Source organism: Malaclemys terrapin, chromosome 1 (assembly GCF_027887155.1).
Source record: "Malaclemys terrapin pileata isolate rMalTer1 chromosome 1, rMalTer1.hap1, whole genome shotgun sequence".
Classification (NCBI taxonomy): Eukaryota; Metazoa; Chordata; order Testudines; family Emydidae; genus Malaclemys; species Malaclemys terrapin.
In genome coordinates this window covers 230,752,174-230,773,196 of record NC_071505.1, presented here as the reverse complement: position 1 = coordinate 230,773,196, position 21,023 = coordinate 230,752,174, and the positions used below count along the sequence as shown (strand labels likewise).

At 45.7% G+C, this 21,023-nt stretch overlaps 1 protein-coding gene across 3 annotated transcripts in view; it reads left to right on the top strand.

The window, feature by feature from the left end:
• Positions 1 to 11,877: 11,877 nt before the first annotated feature.
• JADE3 (jade family PHD finger 3) overlaps positions 11,878 to 21,023 on the top strand; it is a 75,966-nt gene continuing 66,820 nt past the window's right edge. The window contains exons 1-2 of one of the 3 annotated variants that reach the window (XM_054008900.1): positions 15,278 to 15,302; positions 15,659 to 15,795. The gene's annotated coding sequence lies outside the window, so the exon portion shown is untranslated. Of the gene's footprint in view, positions 11,897 to 12,100; positions 12,345 to 15,277; positions 15,303 to 15,658; positions 15,796 to 21,023 lie in introns of those variants that run through there. The other 2 variants (XM_054008909.1, XM_054008891.1) reach the window with 2 other exon arrangements.

Genomic DNA, 21,023 nt, shown 5'->3' with positions numbered 1-21,023 from the left:
GTGTTTGTCTAACCTGTTATACAGTGATGGGGAGTTCACAGCCTCCCTAAGTAACCTGTGTCAGTGCTTAATGATCCTTAAAGATTTTTCCTAATATCTAACAAATCTCCCTTGCCACAAACTAAGACAATTACTTCTTGTCCTTGGTGTCCTCTTCTCCCTTGGTGGATGTGGAGAACAATTGATCACCATCTTCTTTATAACATATTTTATGTATTTGAAGACTGTTATCGGGTCCCTCCTGAGTTGTCTTTTTTGCACGTTTTTTTTAACCTTTCCTCATAGGTCAGGTTTTCTAAAATTCTTTTTGTTGCTCATCTCTAATTTGTCCACATCTTTCTTTAAGTGTGGTGCCCAAAACTGGACACACTACTCCAGCTGAGGCTTCACCAGTGCCACATAGAGCTGAACAGTTACCTCCCGTGTCTTACATATGACACTTCTGTTAATATACCTCAGAATGACACTTCCCTTTTTTACAACAGCATCATACGGTTGACTCATATTCCATTTGTGATCCACTATAACCCCCAGATTATTTTCTGCAGTACTACTGCCCAGTCAGTTATTCCCCATTTTTAGTTGTGCATTTGATTTTTCCCTAAATGTAGTACTTGTCTTTACTGAATTACATCTTGTTGATTTCAGATCAATTCTCCAATTTATTAAGATCACTTTGAATTCTAATCCTGTCCTCCAAAAGTGCTTGCAACCCTCCCAGCTTGATGTCATCAGCAAATTTTATAAGCATACTCTCCTCTGCATTGTCCAAGTCATTAATGAAAATACTGAATAATGCCAAACTCTGAAGGTATCCCTGCAGTACCCTACTTGATGTGTCCTCCCAGTATGACAGCAAATCATGCACTAGTAATTACTGAGTTTGTATTTTGAACTAGTTGTGCCCCCACCTTATAGTAATTGCATCTAGACCATATTTCTTTGGTTTTCTTATGATAATGTCATGTCGGACTGTGTCAAAAGCTTTACTAAAGGCTCTACACATTACTCCCAGGTCAAGGCTAATTCTTCTCTACCCCCACCAGATAAAATATTTGAAAGTCCCTCAGTTTTATCTAGTCAGCATATGCACTTGCTTCCACAGCATTATTGGTGCACTCTTGGGCCTGCTCAAAAGGCCATTATAAATATCAGCAGGGATAGAAAAGAGAACATTTTAAAGGAACTTAACAACAGAAACTGGGAAACTTATTTCAGTAGTTCCTCTCTGAGAAGAGTTACGCTGCTTCATTAACATGGGAGTACTCTTTTTAGCATGTCTGGACACCATTGGTCCTGTTCAGAACTGAGTCCCCCCACACAACATCACTTTTGAGAGACTTCATGCACTGTGAGTTTTTTGAAGCACACTTCTGACTAAACTGAGGGGCTGCCCTAATAATCTGTGGGCACCTTTTGGAGAGCTGCACCAAGGCACTAAAGGTATTGGATTCAAGCTTAGAGATAAAAGATCATCTTGAAGTTTGAGGTTCTTCTTTGAGTGGTGTCCCTGTGGGAGCTCCGCTCTAGGTGTCAGTGTGTCCCTGTGCTGGAGATCAGAGATTTTTCGCAGCAGTACTCAGTCGGGGGAAGGGCGCGCACAGGGGTCGTCTCATGCAGCCATTGGCGCCTCCTATAGCATGCGCTCTGATGGCCACACATCCTGCATCCGCTGTCTGGGAGAAACTCATATCTTCCAGAAATGCATACATTGCACCAACTTGACAGCAAGAGCAAGACGTGATAGGGAGCTCCACTTGAAAATGATTCTTCTGCAGAAATCCCTCCAACCTCTGCAAGAGACGTCCTCTGGGGAGTCTCATAAAACAAGATCCCTGAGCTCCGATAAGGCTCCGACTTCCAAAACCTTCAGGAAGCGAGCTTCAACCTCTCCAGCAAGGGTCTCTCAGAAAAAGAGAGCTTCCCCAGCGAGGTCTTTACCCTCAGTGCTCCACTCATCCAGAGTGAGCACTTATGAGGCACCCGTCTCCTCCGGCACCGTCTCTCAGCGGACCTCTGCTGAGCCCCAACGCGCAGCACCGGAATTGAGACATCAAGTCTCCTCCATGGCACCGACTACCCTGGGGCCGAGCGCAGCACAGGCAGCGGCACCGCGATCAATGCTGCTACCACTGGCACCGACCCAAGACTTGATGCTGGCTAACAAGTCAAATCCAGCAACGGTCAGCGCTCCAACAGTCGACCGCAACCCTAAGGCGGGATCAGCGCCACTCCTGCATCCTGATGACTTAGCGCTTTCTTTGGCACCGCAGTCACCGCTGCTCGGCACCAAACACTCCCCGAGCTACATGGCACGGTACCCTCCTTCATCTCCTGCACTAATCCCCATGCATAGTGGAGAGGAAGGAGATGTGCAGGACAACTGCTTTTCCTCACAACGTTCCTCCCCATTACAGATGAGACCTACATGGAACGCTATGAAACCTAAGCATCATCCCTCCGAGCATTCACAGCCCTGGTATGCACAGCACTGGCCTTACCCATTACCATCTTACCCCGTGCAATGGCCACAATGGGGTCCTTGGTCCACATAGCAGAACCCCTATTCTGGTCCCCCTTCCCCAGCCATAAGAGGTTCTGAGTACATCCATCATTACCACACAGAGAAACCTCTGATTCCGCCCCCCCGAGACAGTGATAGAAGAGGAAGAGATACTCTCACAGGCAGACATGGATGATTCACCACCTGCCCCACACTCATCTTCTGCACCAGACGAAGCAGTGACGCCGTCCACCTCTATGGCACCAGATGATCTGAAACAGTTCCAAGAACTCTTCAGAAGAATAGCAAACAGCCAAGAAATTGCCTTACATGAGGTGCAGGAGAAACAACATAAGTTGTTAAAAATCCTACAACCCGCATCATCGACTAAGATCGCCCTCCCCATGGATGAGGCTATAATGGAGCCTGCAGAGGTAATATGGCAAACACCAGCATCAGCACTACCCACCAACAAATGAGCTGACAGGAAATACTTCGTTCCAGCCAAAGACACAGAATTTTTGTTTTCACACCCTCCAGCCTGCTCTCTGGTGGTAGAGGCTGCCAATCAGCGCAGTAAACAGCCTCATTTCCGCTCCACACCACAAGATAAAGAACACAAGAGACTGGACCTCTTTGGGCAGAAAGTTTACTCGCCAGCCACCCTTCTGCTTAGAGTTGCCAACTATTCTGCTCTACTAGCAAATTACGACTACTCTAACTATAGTAAAATACAAGAGCTCGTGGAACACCTCCCCGAGCATAAACGTCCTCAACTTAACGGCATCATTAATGAGGGTCAGTTAATAGCCCGCGCACAGCACTGCAAGCCTCAATGGATGTAGCGGACACAGCTGCCCGAACAACCGCAACAGCTGTAGTTATGAGAAGAACATCATGGTTGCAAGCTTCGGGAATTCCGAAAGAACTACAGCTAAAAGTGGAGGACTTTCCATTCGATAGGGATAAATTATTCTCGTCTCAAACAGATGACGTCTTCCATACCCTGAAGGCCTCCCGAGTGATGCTGCGTACGCTAAGCATACATCCTCCGCCTGACAAACGCTTTACACCATACCAGAGGTCATGAGACACCTCATTTAACCATCAACAACCATGATACTTCACTCAGAACAGACCCAAACAACAGGCTCAGAGACAACGAGCTCCACAGAACCAGGCCTTGTCCACCTGTCCATCTACATCTATGCCACAATTTTGAAGTATTGGTCAAGGGTATGCACGACCTCCCCACACCTCTAGCGCCAACAGATACCCCATCCCACAATTTTGGTCACCGCCTACACCCATTTTACCGTGCCTGGGCTGTGATAACCACAAATCAATGGGTTTTGGAGATCATACAATCTGGCTTCACCATTCCTTTCACAACCATCCTCCTCCCCCTCCCCTGTCCCTCCTCAGGGACCCCTCTCACGAGCACCTTCTGCAACAGGAAGTAGTCCACCTCCTACTGCTGGGTGCTGTAGAACCAGTACCACATCAATACCGAGGGAGGGGCTTTTATTCCAAATATTTCCTGACAGAAAAGAAAGGAGGGGGATGGAGACCACTCTTAGATTTCCGAAAACTCAACAGGTTCGTACACAACCACAAGTTCAAAATGGTCACTCTGGTGACAATAATCCCAGCGCTAGATAGGGGGGACTGGTTTGCAGCCCTCGACCTTCAAGATGCATACTTCCATATTACAATACATCCTGCCAATGGACCATTCCTGCGGTTCACAGTAAGACCCTACCACTACCAATACAGGGTCCTTCCCTTCGGACTGTCCACTGCTCCCTGAATATTCTCAAAAACACTCGCAATGGTAGCAGCACATTTATGACACAAAGGAGTCATAATCTTCCCCTATTTGGACGACTGCCTTCTCAAGGGTGCCAACCGACAAGAAATGGCAGGCATGTTGAAGACCACAATATACCTGTTTCTCCGGCTAGGTCCACAGATAAACGAAAAGAAATCCACCCTGGAACCAACCCAGCAATTGGAGTTTATCGACGCTGACCTAGACTCCATACAAGCCAAGGCAACATTACCAAACCACAGGTTCACTACATTGACCAATCTTATTTCCACAGTGACCATCAGCCCACCAACTTCAGTGAGGACATGCCTTCAGACTCTGGGACATACGGCAGCTACAACTTTCGTAGTAAAGTATGCCAGACTCCATATGCGCTGTCTACAGCACGGTTGAGCACGGTCTATGCACCCAGCAAACACCCTCTCAACAGACGCGTGACACTACCACCAAGGGTTATACTCTCCCTACAGTGGTGGACACAACCAGGGAATGTATGCTCCGGGATTCCCTTTCAACAAGACCTCCCATCAGTGACTATTACAACAGATGCCTCCCTGATAGGTTGGGGCGCCCACTTGGGTCACCACAATGTAGAAGGCAAGTGGTCCACGGCGGAAACCCGACTGCATATCAATCTCCTGGAACTACGCGCAGTACACAATGCATGCCGACACTTCCTCCCACTAATACGAGAAACCTTAATCTCTATTCTCACCGACAATGTGGCATGCATGTTTTACATCAATCTTCAGGTGGGAGCCAAGTCTTACTCGCTATGCGTAGAAGCCATGAACTTATGGAACTTGTGCATCCACAACAATATAAACATCACAGCATCATACCTACCAGGATGCCAAAACACTACAGCCGACAACCTCAGCAGGCACTTCTCACAGGAACATGAGTGGGAAATCCACTACAGTGTTCTCTGCACGATATTCCAAAAATGGGGTCACCTGGTAATCGACCTTTTCGCCTCAGCGACAAATCACAAATGTCCACTATTTTGCTCCAGGGCAGGCCTGGCACCAGGATTGTTAGGGGATGCCTTCCTCATCCTGTGGAACGCATTGCTCATGTACGCCTTCCCGCTGATCCCACGGGTCATCCGCAAGCAGGGCCGCCGAGAGCGGGTTCGGGCCCCGGTGAAAATTTTTTTCGGGCCCCCCCAGCAAGGGTGGACCAGCTAAACAGGGCCGACGAGAGGGTGGGGGAAGCCGGGGAAGCCGGGGAAGCTGGGCCCCGGGCCCCCTTCCAGACTGCTGGGCCCCGGTAATTTGTACCGGATTCCCCCCCTTCTCGTCAGCCCTGTCCGCAAGATACGACTCGACAACGCATATATCATTCTCATTGTTCCCACATGGTCCAGACAGATTTGGTTTCCGTACCTCTCACATCTAGTGGTCTATGCCCCACAACCGCTGCCTTTACGGATGGACCTCCTTTCCCAGAACAAGGGCCTGACACTCCATTCAGACCCAGCAAAGCTCCATCTCAAAGCATGGCTCCTGTGTGGTTCCAGCATGGGGAACTGAACTGTTCAGAGAAAGTAAAACAGGTATTATTAAATAGCCATTGCCTCACCACTAGAAATACTGCCACAAGTGGAGAAGATTCTCCCTTTGGTGTCAGCAAAAACAGCTGGATGCGACCAAAGCGCATCTATCTATGATCCTAGACTACCTATTAAAACTGAAGGAAATGGGGTTAGCCATAAGTTCTATTCAAGTACACCTGGCTGCCATCACGGCCCTTCACGAACAGATAGAAGGGGCTTCAATATCCACTCATCTGAGTACATGATGCTTTCTAGCAGGTATACAGAACATCTACCTAGAAGTACGCCAACCTGCACCACCATGGGATCTCAATCTTGTGCTCAAATGTCTCACAAGACCACCCTTCGAACCTCTAGCAACCTGCTCGCTCTAACATATGTCAATGAAGGTCGCATTCCTAGTAGCAATCACGTCTGCAAGACGTGTCAAAGAAATAGGAGCATTGATGGCTGAACCGCTGTAAACTGTATTTACCAAAGACAAAATCATGTTATGCCCTCACCCAAAAGTGTGCCCAAAGTGGCTACAAACTTTCATATTAACCATATCATACACTTAACTACCTTCTCTCCCAAGCCACATAAGGACTCTCGAAAAGCAATGTTACACATACTAGATATCAGATGGGCTGTAGCCTTCTACTTGGACAGAACTAAACAGTTTTGCAAGTCACCAAGACTATTCGTCTCTACAGCAGAGCGCTCCAAGGGCTCTACAATATCGATCCAGAGACTCTCCAAATGGGTCTCTTCCTGTATTCAAACTTGCTACCACCTGCATAACAAAGAATCCCCCGTGGGCATCAGATCCCACTCAACACGAGCCATGGCGACATCGACTGTATTCTTGAATAATGTCCCCTTAATAAATATTTGTAGAGCTGCAACTTGGACATCAGAGCACACTTTTTTGCAAAGCATTATGCTATCACCCAAGGCCTTGTCTCAGACTCTATCGTTGGCCTCACTGTGCTCTCATCACACACTTATACATAACTCCGAACCCCTACAACCACTGGTGGGGTACTGCTCTACAAGCACCTAGAGTGGAGCACCCACAGGGATACACTCGAAGAAGAAGTTACTCACTTTGTGCAGTAACAATGGTTCTTCGAGATGTGTGTCCCTGTGGTTGCTCCACTATCCACCCTCCTCCCCTCTATTTCGGAGTTCACACAGCTGAGCTCTGCTGTGGAGAAGGAACGGAGAGGACGGTCGGGGGTGCGCGTGCTACAGGAGGCGCCATCTGCATGAGATGACCCCTGTGCACGCCCTTCCCCCGACAGAGTACTGTTGCGAAAAATCTCCTATCTCCGGCGCAGGGACGCACCAACACCTAGAGTGGAGCACCCACAGGGACACATATCTCGAAGAACCATCGTTACTGCACAAGGTAAGTAACTTCTTCTTTCTTTGCTTCATTGCTAATATTGCATGTCACAAAAACTTAATTTCAGCCACAAAAAGATTGTAGTTTACATGACTTTTCATTAAGATTTTACTTTGCATCAACCTCTTCTCAGAAGAAACCTTCAGCAGTCATTAGATTTTAATTGCCAGGTAATTTTTCTCTACTATAACATTCCAATGATATAAAAAAGTAAATAACGGGGCAGTGAAAACATGGGGAAGTGGGGTACCTTTCCTACTTTTTGATAATACCTGTCAATGCTCATTCATCAGTTTGAAGGGTACTGCATTAAGGTTCCACCAACTACATCAATTCTTACCAGTGAATAACATTTTTGGCAGTCTTCAGAATTGGCGTTAATGCTCTTGAAGTAAGGGAGTATGTTGAGCATAATATTTGTGAATTTCTGTTCTTGGTTCAGGTGACTGATCCTGTGACATTTGTACTTCATAGGTGCCTGATCACCTGTGACACTTTTGCACCTGGACTGTAGAGTTGGTAGAAAATGTCCCTCTGCTTCCCAAAATTGGTCACTGAAATACTGTCAGGCTTCCAGATTATATATCCTTTCCCCAGTTCCATTCATGCTAAACTCTGAATGACCTTATTTCTCAGATGTTAAACATTATTTCAATGTAACCTTGTTATTGGTTTAATATACTGTATGGAGCCTACTCTATACAGCTGAATAATTACTCATTTCAGCCCTAGTATGGTATATATATATATTTACATTTTATCCTGCCCCTCTCTTTTCTATTTTCAGTTTCCAGAGTGTTCTTCCCTAGGGATGATTTTCAGTGTTTGTGCTATATTTTATTGGCATGTTAACATCAGGGCCTGCAAATTCCTCATATTCTCTAGATGTCTGGAGCATCTATAGTTCATCCTTTCAGCCTAGAACTTGGAAACTGCTTTGACATCTCTGAAAAGAACAACATCATATCTGCTTTATATTTGTTCATCTTGTCGCATTTCCTAGGAACAGATTGAGAATGTTATTGTATTTCTTTCTTCCATAGTATAGATTGTATATGTAGGACCAGATCATGAAATCCTGGCTCACACTGGAAAGCAGTTATTGAAATGTGTAGTCCCATTGACTTTGTGTCCTCATATTTGCCATGTCAATTGTCTCCTGTGGCCTCAGCCCACTGTGTTGTATATGCAACCAAGTTCATTGAAAATTTATCATAGAAATGTTTGTTTTTAAAATGTGAATTAGTATTATTTGTCACATTCATCCTTTGTAAAGACTGGCTCTAGGGTTGGTGGAACAATTTGTATAGTGGGGGCGTGAGAGCCATTGAACCAAACTGTAAACCCTGTATATAATGGAAACCACTTCAAGCCAGGGGGTTCGGCAGCACCCCCAGTTCCAGCACCTATGACTGGCTTTCTAAACACTATAAATCCAACTAAATGGGCCTGAAAAGTGATTGGAATTAGCATGTCCATATTTAACTGACATAATGCAATTTTTAAGGTCTAATAACTGAGGAACCAACTGGGGCTAAAATCCATCATATATTCCCCTAAACTTAATTCTATCCGTTAAGTCTCTAGATCTTGAACCCGAAACTTGTCACTCGTCTAGCAATAAATATTGTCCATCCTGATCCCCAGGCCATTGTAACTTGGTGTAGGAAACTCCGCAAGTGATGGGACCACTTAAATCCCACTTTTTGTATTTAATAAAATCACTTTTTACTTATTAATTAACCCAGAGTATGTATTAATACCTGGGGGGAGGGGCAAACAGCTGTGCATATCTCTCTATCACTGTTATAGAGGGCGAACAATTTATGAGTTTACCCTGTATAAGCTTTATGCAGGGTAAAATGGATTTTTTGGGGGTTTGGACCCCATTGGGAGCTGGGTATCTAAGTGCTGGAGACAGGAGCACTTCTTAAGCTGTTTTCAGTTAAGCCTGCAGCTTTTGGGGGACGTGGCTCATACCTGGGTCTGTGTTTGTAGCAGGCTAGTGTGTCTGGCTCAAACCAGGCAGGGCACTGAAGTCCCAAGCTGGCAGGGAAAACAGGCTCAGAGGTAGTCTAAGCACATCAGGTGGCAGTCCCAAAGGGGTTTCTGTGATCCAAACCGTCACAACATGCTAGCATTTGTTCTGGGAAACGTACAATAATGGACAGAATATAGAATGAGGTGATCACTGGTACGTGAAAAAAATGACCACATAGTTATCATCACCATTTTAATGTGGTTTCTATCTAATCAAATCTTTTATCAAAAATATACCCTATGCTATGCAAAAGTTAACTAAAGGTTCTGTTTTGCCACCCCTCTTGTTCATTGTGTTCATAAAGTCCTTGTGGAAGATTGTGAGACTTTCTAGGGTGCAGTCATCACACTATGCTCGTCATCCCCTTCTTATTCTACCCATATTATACAGCTTCACTATCTTTCTAGTGGCTAACTGAGAGAAAGGATGGTCTAATGCAGTGTTTCTCAAACTGGGTTCCACAGACCATGCCGATCAACTCCTCCCTCTCCCTCCCAGCATCTCCTGCATGCCGTGGAACAGCTGTGTAGCAGCCTGCAGGAGGCACTGGAAGGGAAGGGGAGGAGTGGGGATGGGATGGAATCATGTCCGAGGCCACTGGCCCTGCTGATCAACTCCTCCCCCACCCTCCCAGTGCCTCCTGCATGCTGCAGACCAGCTGTTCAGTGGTGTGCAGGAGGCACTGGGAGGGAGAGGAAAGAGCAGGGATGGGGCATGCTCAGGGGAGGGGTTGGGAAGAGGAGGGGCACGGGTGGAGCGGGGCCAGGAAGTGGTGGGGGAGGGCTTGGGGGAAGGGGTGGAGTTGAAGCAGGGCCTGGGGCTTAGGGGTCCATGAAAAATTTTAAATCAAAATGGGGGTCCTTGGGTTGCTAAAGTTTGAGAACCGCTGGTAGCATTTAGGGTTCTAGCCTAGCACATGGCTACAGGCTTCCTGCATGACCTTGGGTGAACTGAGCCTCACATCTGGGAAACAGGATTAGCAGTACCTCCCTACCTCACAGGATGGCGTGAGGATATATCCATTAAGGATTGTGAAGTACTCACATACTATGGGTGATGGAGGCTATATAAGTACCTAAGATAGATGTGTTTTATTTGCCTCCAAACCTATCTATGACATAACTGATACTTGGCATAAGGAATTATCTGGGGTGGTGTCTGCACCTATTATTGAAGGTATTTTGTTGATCTTTTGCCAAAAACATTTGCTATCTGATGGCCTACTGGAGCCATTTCACTGCTCTTTGATTCTCAGGTAACAGTAGTGGCCCATAGCAATTTTTGCCATCCTTTGTTTCAATTGCATATTGTACTGTAATGTTTCTCAGAGCAATGGATGAGGGCTTTTTATTTGAAATAGGTCAAAATAGGTAAAACCGAAGCTGGTCACTGGCCAGACTTTACATGTGGCCATCCATTGTTTTTTTGTCACTTAAAAGATAATCTATACTTTGATACAGGTGCAGCCTGCAGCTGTCTGTTTTGTAAGTATGGTGGGCTGGAGATTGTAAATTTAGGCCCTAAACTTGCGCTTTTATCAGTAACTATACATGTAGCCCCATTTACTCATGTGCATAAAGTTATTCCCATATCTATCTGCAAGATCAGTACCTTAGAGCATAAATTCTTTGAGACAGATATTGTGTCTTATTCTAAGCTGGAATTTATCACATGGAAATGTAACTAATAATGTGTACTTAAAATCAGACCAACTGTCTGAACTTGTTTCCTATTAATTTCTGGGTGCAATTCACAGTGCTGACTCTTATTCTTAAAGTCCCGAAGTTTCAGGGGCTCAGGTAAATGCTTTATGGAAAGCACCGCTTACTTTACATCCATTGAGGTAGGTGAAATCAGATTGAGATACTTTTTTTTTTTTTTTTTTAAAGATAAAATGTGCCAGCTTGGTGGCTGAGCCTTCTCTTTGATGGTCTGCTGAAGTTCAGGGCATGATGTAATTCTCATTTGTTTTGGTTCGTTTTATTTGAATTGGATTTGTTTTCAGTTTTGTTCAGGTTTTGGTTGCCAATTAGGCCATTTTGTATTGTGCACCAAGGTCCCCTGAGGCATGCTTCTTTCAGACAGGGCAGTGGCAGCCATAGTGGCATGCCACCACTTGTTAAAGATGGCAAATGTAATGTATACATGTCAAGTACTGAGAATTAAAGTGCGTTGAGAAGGCACTAAGTGCTATTTAAAAACAAACCACTTTCTGAGGAAGTAGTAAAACTATGATCCCACAAATGCTTCCACATGTGAGTAAGCCCATGAAGTTCAGTGGGCTGTTATGCGATTCAGTGGGTGGGGGAGCAGGGCCAAGGTGCCCCAGGATGGTTAAAAACAGCCCAGCAGCTGCTTTCCCCAGGCCTGAGGCTGGCAGTCCCCAGCTCGAATCGTGCCTCTTGGCGGGCTGGCTGGAGGGTTTGTGTGGCCTGAGCCAGCTCCCGTCTCCGCTTGGGCTTCCCCTTCTGCCACCTGCTCCGTTGTTCAAGGGCGGCCCTTGTGCGCTCTCGCTGGGGAGGGGGATGGATCCGAGCAGCCTCCGCCCTTGTGGCACAGCCAAGGAGCCGACGGTGGGTGGTACCGAGGGGGTCCCCGGCCCCCGCTACCTGGCCCGCGGGTGGCGTTTAGGACCCGATCCCCCGAAGGGCTGGGTCCCGGGCAAGGGGGCCCTGGCGCGCCGGGGGGCGGCCCTGGGGCTGGAGGCCGCTCTGCGCAGCGGCGGCGGGACGCGCCGGCCGGGCCGGGAAGGGGCGGGGCCTGGCGCCGCGGCGGCCCTGGTACAATAGGGCTCCTGTGTGCGGCCTCCGCCGCCTGCCAGAGCCAGCGCCAGCAGCGAGCCGCGGGGCCGGCATGAGCGGGGCGGCCGGGGCCTAGGCGCGCGCGCGGCCGGGGACTGGGGAGGCGGCGGCGGCAGCGGAGACGCCCGGCCGGGGAGGGCGATGAGCGGCGGGGAGCGGCCCTGAGCGCCCCGGAGCCGCTGCGGCCGCACACGCCGGGGCACGCGGGCGCGGCCAGAAGGTGAGCGGGGCCCTGCGGGCGGGAGCCTCGTGGAGGCGGCGCGGGGCAGTTGGCGCCAAGGCCGCGGGGCTGCGCGGCTCCCTCTCCCGGCAGGGCCGGGGGCAGCAGCGGCAGCAGGGCCCCGAGCGGGGCTCGTCTCCCCGAGCGGCTCCCGGGCACCGGCCCCGGAGCGGGACCCGAGGCAGCATTTGGGGCGGGGGCGCCAGCGACCGGGGCGAAGGCAGCCGCGCCTGGCGGCGGCGCAGCATCGGGGTGTGGGGGGGTGGGTGGATCCTGTGGGGTGAGCCTGGGGCTGGCTCGCTCGGCAGCTCCTCGCAGAGCTTTTCTCTCCCTTTCGGCCCCCACGTGTGTCGACAAAGGGGCAATAACAAGTGCATGAGCCGCAAGCGTCCCTTTGATTTCTCTCTGCTTTTCTCTCTCTCGGCTCCCGCATTGTGTGCTGAATTAAGGCTCTCGCAGGCAGGGGTACTGCCACTTAAGGCCTTTTCAGTTCAAGAAAGTTGCACCAGTTTAAGTAGCATTGTGATCTTTTAAAACCGATTTTAGTTAAACTTGTGAAAATCCTGTGGGGGCACAGTTATTTCTGTTTAGAGTGGCTTATTTTGATGTAGTTTAAATTGATTAGTGGGTGTAAGAAATAAATGCCCCCCTGCACGAAAACGTAATTTGTGTAGATGAGCCCCTTGTGCTAATCAAGCTGAAAGCAAAGGTGATTTGTGGTTCGGCTCACCAGGTCAGCGTGCACTTATGTATTTTTTATTATGATCTCTTGGCACTTAAATTATAAATACTGTGGTAATGCCAAAAGAACCGATCAGGGCCTTGTTACACCATGCTCTGCGCATACGCCTAATAAGAGAAGTCCATGCTGAAATGTTCTTTGTTCATTGCAGATAGATGTGAAGACTTGTTAGTTTCTGCACCAGTCTGCTTAATCATGAAAGAGTGCATTTGGGTGTGGTGGGAGGTTAGCCTAGTATGCAAAATGAGAATTGCCTTGGGAATAAATGAGGACATGTTCTGCCATGAGGAATAAAGTCAGACTGAAAAGTATGTAGCTTATGTGGAAGAGTTGTCTTAATGTCTTTATAGTATGTGTTGGCAGTATTTCTCACTTGATGAGTGCAGGTAAATCAGACAGATTTTTCATGAATCTGAAATACTTGATCTTTTAGCTTTAAAAACTTCTTACTAGATAGTAGTTTAGCTAAAGTAATACATACTTGCATCATCTTTACATGTACACAGTGTTAGAAATACATTAATCATAGCCTAGTGCGATGCAGGTAAGTAGTATCATTACTTTACAATGGGGAATCCCGACAGAGTGCCAAATGTCACATTTATGCCTGCATCTATAACTTTCACTCCATGCATCTGAAGAAGTGGGTTTTTTACCCACAAAAGCTTATGTCCAAATAAATCTGTTAGTCTTTAAGGTGCCACCGGACTCCTCATTGTTTTTGTGGATACAGACTAACACTGCTACCCCTCTGATAAATGTCACGTTAGCGCTGGAATTAGAAAGTGGAAGTTTCTATTGCTGCCGTTCCAGAAAACATCTTTCAGTACCCTTCATATTGTATTTGGTTAATGTTGTCATGCTGTTTGAGACAGGCCTGTCTTATTTTACACTTGCAGAGCTCCCAACACAATGAGTAGGTGTTACTGTAATGCAAATAATAATGCTTACAAATCAACTATATTGTATGACAAGCCATGGAAGAGTGTTAAAATATCATGGTGCAGCTAGAGATATTTACTCTTCCATTTTCATATTTTTTAAATACTGCACTTTCTTTAAAACATAATTTCTGTGAATCAGGCATTTTTGGTGTTGTGAAAAGGTTAACTATACATGATTCAGAACTCAGGGTGGAAGCATATTTCTAGGTGATGTGAGCTTTAAATTTAATCCAATGATACTTTGGACTAAACAATTGAAAATCTAGGTTTAAAAAAAAAATCTGCATTTATCCTGCTTTCCATTTGTTTATATATGTGGCGGAGGGGAGACAACTGTTTTGGTTGGCAGTCCTGTAATTGAAAAGCCACCATCCAGTTGAAAATGTCATTCCCATATGAAAATTTTGTATCTACTATTGCTATAAGTAACACCTAATGTTATAACTGGCAGAGATTAGAGAGCTGTTCTTTTTAGTTTTTCTTCGTGCATTTGACAGCAGTTTGTGTATGACAAGATTCACTGTTTTGTTAATCACTTGCACTTCTTACATCATGTAGGTGACACACCTGTGATATGCTGTTTGGGGGGGAGCTCAATTGCATCTACTATTCCCGAACAATACATGAGGATATTTTCAATTTCAGCTCTGATTAAGCTAAAATGCTGGGGGCATGGGCATGTGCACAGAGAAGAACGGAAAGATCTGAGCTTGGTAGTGTAACTCTTAAGACTGCCCAGAAGACCCTTAAAAATTATAAAGTGGAAATCAGAAATACCTTACAAGCTTTTTTTAAAGTAAATGATATTGAAAGGCTCTTCTAGTAGAAAAATGAGTTTTCAAATGAGTCGATTTAAAAAAAAAAATATTTCACAGTAGGGTGTGCTCTGAAACGATTTGGGTCTTTTTTGTGTGAATTCCAGTCAGACTAGACATGACATACCTTTATATTTTTAAGTCTTAAGGAAAGCAAGGGGAACAAAACCTTTGCAGAGGTGGGAAAATCTTTCATTTTTTGTGTGGACTATAAATCACCAAAAAAAGCTATAACCTCTCCATCCCCCTTTATTTTTAGGTCACCTTTACAAAAACTGCTTCCTTAAGATTCTGAGAAATCTGAGCAGCTGTTTTCCTTGTTTTCTTTCTAGAGTGAGCAAGTAATATAACAGGTACCTGAAGCAAAGATTTGCAAAGGAGATGACACATGAACACCTGTAGTGGTGTCGAAATGTATTGCCAGATCAGGGGTCTATTGAAATCAGTAGAATCTTCCGTGAGTATAAGTGTTTGCATTAGGGGGCCTCTGGGCAAGATTGGGGTTAAGCCCTCTTTCCCTTTCTACCTGTTGCTTGTGAACTCACTCTGACAAAGAAACCATAAAGTTTGTGTTTCATTTCTTGGGATCTCCGAGGCTGTCATCCTTGTTATTTTAATAAGGTAAAACTAAATTATATATTTTTTTATCTTGTCTTGTCATTTTTAAAAATGGCAGTTTACCTGTAACTTACTTAGAGTATGTTTTCCAAAAGCTATTGTTCTTTATTGCTGAACTTCTACTCTTGTGGAGAACGTTGAGTGCATTTTGCTCTTAGCAGTTCTTTAAAATATTTATGGTTGTGGCTTCAACAGGAGAGATTGAGACCTGCCCCCAAATACCCCATAGTCCAGTGTTGGGGCACTCTTCTGGGAGGTAGACGATCCAAATTAAAGACCCAGCTCTGTATCAGGCACAGTGGGGATTGAACCTTGGTCTCCCAAGACTCTTGGTGAGTATTCCAGTAACCATTGTGCTAAAGGTTACTGGGAAGGAGGGGGTGGCACGACTGCCACTTGTTGCATCTGTTGTGTAGGTTTAGGGATGCTCAGAACTTGTCTCCTGAATTGGGCCCCAAGGCAAGATAAGCGTGGAATGCCTCGTTTGAGAATCCCACTGGGGCGTAGGTGGGTGTGATTTAGGCACTAAGTTGGTGGGCAGTGTCATCACTGAGCTGGCTTTACACATGTCCAGCTGTCAAAATGTAGGCACCGTAGGGGCTTTACTGGTGCGGACTTTAGGTTTCTACAGGGTTAGGAAGCAGCAGAGCAATCATTTTTTGTGAATGTCATGGATGCCTAAGTCCCCCTTTCAGAGTAGCAGCCGTGTTAGTCTGTATCCGCAAAAGGAACAGGAGTACTTGTGGCACCTTAGAGACTAACAAATTTATTAGAGCATAAGCTTTTGTGGACTACAGCCCACTTCTTCAGATGCATATAGAATGGAACATATATTGAGGAGATATATATACACACATACAGAGAGCATAAACAGGTGGATGCATATATATGTTCCATTCTATATGCATCCGAAGAAGTGGGCTGTAGTCCACAAAAGCTTATGCTCTAATAAATTTGTTAGTCTCTAAGGTGCCACAAGTACTCCTGTTCCTTAAGTCCCCCTTGTAAGTTTCATCCCCAGTGCCTATATTATAAAAGGGATACAGTCAACTTGAAATCGAGCCAATTTAAAAAATGAGTAAAAGTAGTTTGAGATCCTATTACTGCCCCTAAGGCCTCTACCATTACCTTTGGTTTTACATTTGCATTTTCCTGTAAGTTAAATGGTGTTTCTAATCCCTTGTTGGCATGATAGCAGCTGCGTGGTTACGAGAACTAATTTAATTTTAATGTGTTCTGTTGATTTAAAAGAATAATAAACATGAGATTTAAAATAAGATGTCTGTTTAAACCTCACAATATTTCTGTAGGTAAGATATCTAAACAATCTTTGGAAACTTTAAAACTTCATGCTCACTTGATCGTGCTGCCTAGAGTCTGGAGCAGGGGTCGGCAACGTTCGGCACGCGGCTCGCCAGGGTAAGCACCCTGGCGGGCCGGGGCAGTTTTATTTACCTGCTGATGTGGCAGGTTCGGCCGATTGTGGCCCCCACTGGCCGCGGTTCGCCGTTCTGGGCCAATGGGGGCGGCGAGAAGCCGCCCCCAGCACATCGCTCGCCCGCGCCGCTTCTCACCACCCCCAGCACATCGCTCGCCCGCGCCGCTTCTCACCGCCCCCATTGGCCCGGGATGGCGAACTGCGGCCAGTGGGGGCCGCGGTCGGCCGAACCTGCCGCGTCAGCAGGTAAATAAAACTGGCCCGGCCCGCCAGGGTGCCGAACGTTGCCGACCCCTGGTCTGGAGGCTTGGATTTTAGTCCCACTTATATAGTTAACTCATTGTATATGACCTGATGAAGAGTACAACTTTTCTTTATATCTATAGGATACAGATAATAGTTCTTACCCACTTTGTAGAACACATTTAGTGAGCTTTGGATGAAAACTGGTACAGGTCAAACAAAAATAACAAACAGTGTATCTCTTCTACACTCTTGTTTGAAGGTAAGTTATTTGCCTGGGGCCTAGACAAGTGAATTTGTGGGGCTCTGAATTAAGCGTGTGTGTGTGTAATCAGATGTTAGTTTGCTACTTAAAACGAAGATACTTTGTTTAGAACATCATATATGTTTATGAAGGATACTTTAAAGAGCCAGTTAAGGCAGGTTGGTATGTTCTTACTGTGCATCTATCTGAAATTATGGAGATGTCATTACCAATTCTGTAGCTAAATGTGCATTGCATCTGAAAGTGGGGTTTTAGTCACTTTGTTGCTGACAAATGGTGAACATAGCCAAATTTACCACTTACTCCTGTGGTAAAGATTTAGTTTTCTGGACAGTTATAGGTGAATAATTTCAATACTTCTGGAATTTTTAAAGAGAAAAATGACTCCATTCTACCATTTTATGTTTGGTGTATCTCTTTGCTGTCTCAATTTTAAAATAATTTTGTTTTAGTGTTTGAAACATAATGAAGTTGGAGTTTATAATCAAAATTTTGAGCATACTCTATTGAAAACTTGGAAACTACCAAGTTAATAGCATCCCTCATCAGGGGTGTTTCTGTTTATGTAATGAAAGCTAACAGATGATGATTGCATTTTCAAAAGCTGATAACATTTTGCACTCAGAACTGACAGAATATAGGTCTGTGGAGAATGCATCAGGTAAGAATGAGGCTTCTTGAGGTTAACGGGAGCTGTGGGGTACTTGTCGCTCTTGAAAATTGGGTCATTTGTCTGGCTTCCTAAATATAGATTTAACAGCTTCACTTTAGGCTCCTGTTTTAAAAATCTTGGTCTGAGAATATGTAGCTACCTTAATGCAACTGATCACTTAGATTTAATGTTATTCTAAAATAACCTTGCTCTTTGTGCTGTCTCCTGGGTACAGCTGCAAATGTGAAATACCACCCCCCCATCAATATATTATAAATATTGTTCTGTATTTTATTGTCTTTTGAGATTGCTATCTATAAGCTAACATCTTGCAGGAGGGGTTAAGTGTGTAATGTCACAGCCAGGTATTGACTTCAATGGAGAGAAGTCGAACCTCAGGATTGTATTTTTTCACCTCCGTATGTCCGTGTAATTCAGAGGTGGGCAAACTATGGCCCACGGAACCCTCCTGCCTGGCCCCTGAGCTCCTGGCCCCTCCTCCGCAGCCTCAGCTCGCTCCACTGCCGGCGCAATGCTCTGGGCGGTGGGCTGCGAGCTCCTGGGGCAGCACAGCTGCAGAGCCCGGTGCTCTATGCTGCACGGTGGTGTGGCTGGCGCGCCACCAGTGCTGCAGGCAGCGTGGTAAGGGAGCGGGGGGGTTGGATAGAGGGCAGGGGAGTTTGGGATGGTGGTCAGGGGATGGGGGTGTAGATAGGGGTTGGGGCAGTCAGAGGGTGGGGAACGGGGGTTGAATGGGGATAGGGGTCCCCAGGGGGGGCAGTCAGGAAGGAGAGGGGGTTGGCTGGGGCGGCGGGGCGCAGTCAGGGGCAGGGGTTCTGGGGTGGTCAGGGGATAGGGAGAAGGGGTAGTTGGATGGGGCAGGAGTCCCGGCGGGGCAGTCAGGAATGAGAGGAAGGGTTGGATGGGAGTGGTGGGGGCACTTGGGGTAGCGGTTCTGGGGGCTGTCAGGGGACAGTGAACAGGGGCGGGGGGTTGGATGGGGCAGGAGTCCTGGGGGACTGTCAGGGGGCGAGAAGCAGGGGGGGTCAGATCGGGGGCCGGGCCACACCTGGCTGTTTGGGGAGGCACAGCCTCCCCTAACCGCCCCTCCATACAATTTTGGAAACCCGATGCGGCCCTCAGGCCAAAAAGTTTGCCTGCCCCTGGTGTAATTACTAACCAGTCCCCTCTTTTTTTGAGCTGTTCACTCTTTCATATTTCATTGAATTTCAAATCTCCCCTCTCTTGTGAGAAGTTGAGCGTATTTCAGTATTTCAGAGCTCTACATTTCAGTATTTCAGAGCTCTACATTTCAACTAGTAGGAGACTAACAGTTTTGGTATTGGAACGGCATTAGGACACATGATCTTAGACATGCTGAATGCTTGAGCCTTTGTAGAGTTATCCTACAAGTTATTGTTTAATATAGATAATAGAGAACTTGGACTATTCACATGGCTGTGAAGCTTGAACTGGCAGCAAGCTGGCCTGTTTGTAGTATTTGCAGAAGGTAGGGTGATAAATTAATGATAGTGCAATTTTTTACAAATTGCTCCCAGATTAGATATTGCTGTGTATGTCACAGCTTGTTAAACTTTGTTTGAAAACTTTAGAGTTGTTTTCATTCTTTAAGTACACTGTTTGTCATCTTACCGTAGCACTGTTTGTCAAACTGGAGACTGAACATTGCATATGACACTGCAAATGCCTCCTTATGTTTTAATCCTAGCTGTGAGGAGAGACTCAAAAAATGGCTTATACATGCACTCCCGGCTGCTAAAACAGTTAACGCCTGACACATAACTTGTATTTTATTCTGTCTCAGAGAGGGATTGGTGTATCACTATACAAATATAACTGAAGACTATAACAAAAGCATTGGTTATAAGTAACTAATTTGTGTAATAATTATGAATGTAACCCTTTCTTTGTTTAGCAAGTTCACAAATTAATTTTGATGTTTTGGCATGTGTTAGCTATTTGTAAGTATTCAGCAAATAATTTCAAGGAAGAAATCTCAGTGTATGGGTTGTTCATGAAATGTTCAGTTCCTTGTTGTTTGTAGTAAGTGGTTGGTCATGTGGTATTGTTTCATCTCCCTGATTGAATGACAAACTTTTAAAACATGAAAATAATGAATATGGTACCTCTGTTACAAACTTCCAGATTAATAATGGTTTGTGCAAAAATTAGGGGGATTGACTGAGTAGACTCCTCTCCATCTCTCTGTCTCTGTCTCTTTCTCTCTCTCACACAGAATCATAATGAACTGAATTTAGGGCTTTCATTCATGAAAATATTCACAAGTTTACTTCTAAATGATTTGACAGGCTTCAAATGTAAATGGGGTAATTAAATTGTAAGCAATTCATTGTTCCAGTACACCAAATATTTTACGAACACACCTCGTAGCATATATTGCAAAATAAGTGGCAATATTTCCCCTGCTGCCCCCATTGCTTCACACCAGTTCTTTCTAGATTTTGAATGACCACATACAAAAGTGATAATGAACCAGGAAGGTGTATACTCCTGACAAGGAAAAGCATTACAAGTCCTTGGTGGGATTATTTGTGACTTTTTTTTATTCTCTAACATCCTGTTGTTTCTTATTTTTCTTTTTAATATCATTTTAGCATTAACTTGCATATCTTAATATCAAATTGATTCCAACGGGACTTATCACCCGTTATGGTGACCTAGTATGGAGAAATCCCATCCAAATTTGGGCCTGATCACAAAAAAAAGTTTTCCTGGGCACGTGCTTTCCGCTTCAGCAGAATGTGAGTTTCATTTTTGTGGCTCCTTAGGAAAGCGCTAAGGAACAGCAGAGGCAGGCACAGGAGTTATTCGTTGAGGAGGCGGCTCCAAGATGGAAGATGGGGAAAGAGTAGAGAATAGATCTTCCACATCTGCAGCACCAAGGAGGGGAAAAACAGAGAGAGGCTTCTTTCCCTCACAT